The sequence below is a fragment of the Chinchilla lanigera genome, unplaced genomic scaffold (genome assembly GCF_000276665.1).
Source record: "Chinchilla lanigera isolate Chin_1 unplaced genomic scaffold, ChiLan1.0 scaffold00003, whole genome shotgun sequence".
Taxonomy (NCBI): domain Eukaryota; kingdom Metazoa; phylum Chordata; class Mammalia; order Rodentia; family Chinchillidae; genus Chinchilla; species Chinchilla lanigera.
In genome coordinates, this window is record NW_004955404.1 from 30726179 (window position 1) to 30730552 (window position 4374).

Genomic DNA, 4374 nt, shown 5'->3' on the forward strand with positions numbered 1-4374 from the left:
ACAGGTAACGAGAGGAGAAGAAAAGCAAGAAGAGCAACTAGGAAGCTAAATGATGGTCTCAGAGAAAGATAATGTTACTTGGACTATGATAGCAGTGATAAGGACTATGACGTTAACTTTGGTGTCCCTTAGGATTACAATCACCTTCCTTCAACATTTTTGTTGTTAAGAACTGCTTATTTCTTTGTATCCCACCTGTCTCTTGGTTTTTCACTCATGAAAATACATAAAGTTAATCAGAAATAAGTTGGCAAATGCCTCGGTCCAGACTATTCATGCTCCATGTTGTTTGTGAGCCTTACATTAAAAAGTTAGCAGAAGGTTTTGATGGCTGATTTTCATTATAGAATGTGTTTTATAACGACTTATTTGTGCCTGGTATCAGACTAAGTGTAGTGTTCTTCAGACTTCTGCCTTTTTGGTAATCTAATTCAATCCAAGACAGATCAAGATTATGTAGACAATAGAGCAGCAAGAATTTCCTCTAGATTGGAGTGGATTTATTTCTTCTAGATTGGAGTGGATAAATAAAGACAAAATTAGACAGAATGAATGAGAAATATTGCCTTAGCAAGAGACAAGAAAGGGACAATGTGTAGCTTCTTTTGTGAGAAATTTTAATATCTCTTGTTGCAGGGCTTTATTGGTCATAAAAGATAAGAAGCTTAATCTCAGGCATTGTGACAGCCCAGAACAGCACACCAGGTCTACAAAGAGGGGGCTGTTGGGTGAGTATTGCTTCTAACTGTGAATTGGAACTCCAAGCCAGCTAACAGGATGTGTTTCATTCACTTCTATTTGGATAAACTTGAGATCTTCCAGAATTTTGAAGACTAAGTTGCGATTATCTGGTGGATTTTCTAGTGATCGAATGTAACTGCCATTTTCGTATGGCTGTGTTGCTGCAAACTTGGATGGGATATGCAAGCATCTGAATTGCTCACCTGCTCCTTGCCTCTTTTGTCCAGTTCACACTCGAAATTGCTATTCTACATTATTCTAACTCACTCCAGTCAGCAGTTGCCACCTTTTTGTTTCTGTTTTGGGGGTTGCTTTCATACTGACCGTCTATGTCCCAATACAAAGTTGACAGTGAGTTCTATAAAGCTTTTTGTGTAGAGTTGACACTATACTGAGCATAGGCAACTAATAAGTTGTTCAGTCTGAACATAGCTTCTGTGCCGGCTACGATAATACTGTACCACACTTCAAAATCCCTGCTAAGTTTTTGTTTCATTTGATTTAAAACTCTGGGACATACACTTTGCAGTGGAATTAGCCTGGAGGTATTTTCTGTCTACAAAAATTGATATTAATCAGTATTCCACCCCTGTCTCTCTCACAGGACACTCACAAACATCTGCAAAAGGCGCATTTGATAATGTAAGTACAGGCAGTGGGAAGCAAAGGTCTGGGCTGTGGGAGGTATAAATCGAAGAAGCAAAAACAACATAAAGCGAACAAGGACAACCTTTTCAGAATTAAGCAGTTGCAATGCATTTGAAGCTTTTCTTAATTAGTCTGTAAACTCTGGTATAAAGAAAAGGTGCTTCCATTATAAAGTGTTGGAAAACAGCGTAACATCTGTCTTGACTTGGAGCACAGACTTACTGGGAAAGACAGAGGAGGATAATGATACTGAAAATCCTGCCATAAGGAGCTAACTGAACTTAATGAGAAGATGTTTAAATTAATATCAGAGCAACACTCCATCTTTAATCTTGGAATGCACAGTATGTGTTAATTCCCCTTTTATTAGTAAAAAGTTTTATAAAATGTACAGTCCTAAATCACCAGTTAATGTGTGGCTAAAGGCAAGCAAGTGGATTCAGTCAACAATTGAAATCAGATTTTTCAGGCCCAGAATTTAGTTCATCCACACAGATTGATCCCTTGATGAACAAAGAACTTTAGTGTCTCCAGTATTGTCCAGTAAATTCATGCATGTACAAAAGCTAAGTTTAGGCAGACTTTATTTGGACTTCCCCTAGGAACATGTGAAGCATCAGAGCAATAATTCCAAGTACTAGATGAGATACTACATAAATGTATGATTAAATATTGACTTTAAATATGCAAACCAGACATTAAAGTCTGAGTACTTTCAGAAGGAGGGCAGAAAGATTTGGTTCTTATATGCTCAAAGGAAAAGGGCATAACCAAGACTTATTTATAGGATAAGAAGAGTGGAGAAGCCATTCAAGATAAGGCAAATATTTGTGAGTAAATTGGACCATATCACTCTAAAATTGTACTTTGGTTCAGGGACCAATGCTGGTCTTTCAAATACTACTCTTACATGCAAAGGCAGGGTAGCAAGGAGATTTTGAGTACAGAATAAAACTGACACACACATAGTATTCTGTCATTTGCATGTTCAAAACAAAGATTCTAGTGGACATTTAAATGTTTTGCCACATGAAAATATTTAATCCAGTAATGAAATTCTTTATTAAATAATTTTTAAAGTATGTTTCGTTAAAGTGACTATATGGGACATATTTTGGGAGTTATAATTTTTAAATGGCCTATACTGACAGTGATTCAGATAATTATTTTCTAAAAATAATAGAATCTTTAAATTTAATATGTTTACTGAACAATGAAGTTAGGAAAATCCTAACAGTTAGAAAAATATTACAAAGTAAATAATTTGTTTTTTCTCTGTAAAAAATACTGGAATGGAGAGAGAGGAGAGCTGATAGACTGAAATAGACTTAAGAGACATATCATCCAATTTTAAGATATGGAGCTTGTTTCAATTCAGATAAATAAAATTATATAGTACTTGTAAGAAAATTTTGAAAATGCAGACATTGAAAGGAAATTTAATAATATTAAAGAATTATTTGTTTTATTACAATGTGATGATGTTCTTTGGGTGTGTATCTTTTTGAGACAGGGTCTTGCTATGCAGTTCAGGCCACCTTAAGCTCACTTTGTGGGCCAGGCTGGTCTTGAATTTGCAATGATCCTCCTGTCTCAGCCTCCCAAGTGCTGGGATTACAGCTTGAGCCACTAGGCCCAGCCTACAACGTGATGATGTTTAATGTAGAGAGATACAGTCATTTCCAAGTACATACAGAAATCTCTGCAGTTAAAATTAATTAATGGATTTGAGCAATGGAAAACTTTTAGAGCAGTAGGATGCTTGATTTCTTAGAATTTACCTATTTTCAAGAAATTCCTGTTAGGAACAGGAATTTTAGTTTGTTTTCAAGTTTTGTTGGTATTTATAAATGATTGTATTTTAGAGAAAAATCCTTTCTACTGCACAGTAAAGGAAAGAACCAAATATACAGTTTGTAAAAGAGAAACTATTTCAACTATTTCTAGTTTCATTCAGAGCAGAGTTTTCTGAAGTTGTTCCGTTTCTCCATGTAAGCTTAATCCCCTATCCTCACCAGGTTCATGGATAGTTTTTGTCTCTTCTGAGAGAGGATAAATAGTGCTGGCCCTTTTGAACTGCTGGACTGATTTGCAGGATGTCACCTGATACACATCTGGAAAATAGCAAGACAGAGATCTGAGCGGTGTTTCTGTCGGGTTGTGCGGCTAGTTGAATCTCTTCCCGTAACTCTTGGTAGGCAAACACACTCGAGTCAATCCACAGTCCCTCCCTGGTGAACACACACCATTCTCTGCACTTTCCTCTCTCAATTTGACTTTTCATATTATATCTATGAGCTAATATGCTGTGTATACACAGCATGTATATAGGTTTAACTTTAAAGGATTAATTGCTGATGGGTTAAAAGTAGATATCATAGAAAAAATAAGGGAGTAACAGACTCAAAGCCTATGTCAGCCAAATACAGAAATTTCACGGAGAAAACAAAACAGAAAAATAAATAACAACAAGAAAGTCAATGTAGGAGCTGGGCACCAAGTACAGGTACAGCGTTCTAACTAATAGCCTAACTGACACATTAGTACAGACAAAATATGACAGTCTTAGGGAACAAAGGATAAAACTGGAATGGGAAATCAGTTGAAATCTGGGGCTTTTGCAGAGTGAAACCATGAATCCAGTAAGTGATCGAATCAACAGTGGTATAGAGATGCACCACCTTGAATCCACTGATTTATCCCTTCAATTAAGATTATTAATTGACTACGTACTATCCACTGTCCTAGGCACCAGAAATGCAGTGATGAACCATCATATAATAGGTTCCTCTAGTTCCCCTAGTCATGGTTTGGATCCATTAATTAGTATTGCATTCAAGAAGTGTAGCTTGCAATCCTTTTGCAGGAGTGGTGGCTTCGATAAGAATAGATACGAAGGGGGGGCTGGGGATTTAGCTCAGCGGCAAAAGCGCCTGCCTGGCAAGCGCAAGGTCATGAGTTCGGTTCCCGGTACCGGAGAAAAAC

The 4374-nt window shown here is 36.9% G+C and overlaps 1 long non-coding RNA gene across 1 annotated transcript in view; it reads left to right on the forward strand.

The window, feature by feature from the left end:
• The first annotated feature begins 645 nt into the window (after positions 1–645).
• LOC106149010 overlaps positions 646–4374 on the forward strand; it is a 10919-nt gene continuing 7190 nt past the window's right edge. The window contains exons 1-2 of the long non-coding RNA XR_001234886.1: positions 646–728; positions 1346–1383. This is a non-coding gene — a long non-coding RNA (uncharacterized LOC106149010). The remainder of the gene's footprint in view (positions 729–1345; positions 1384–4374) is intronic.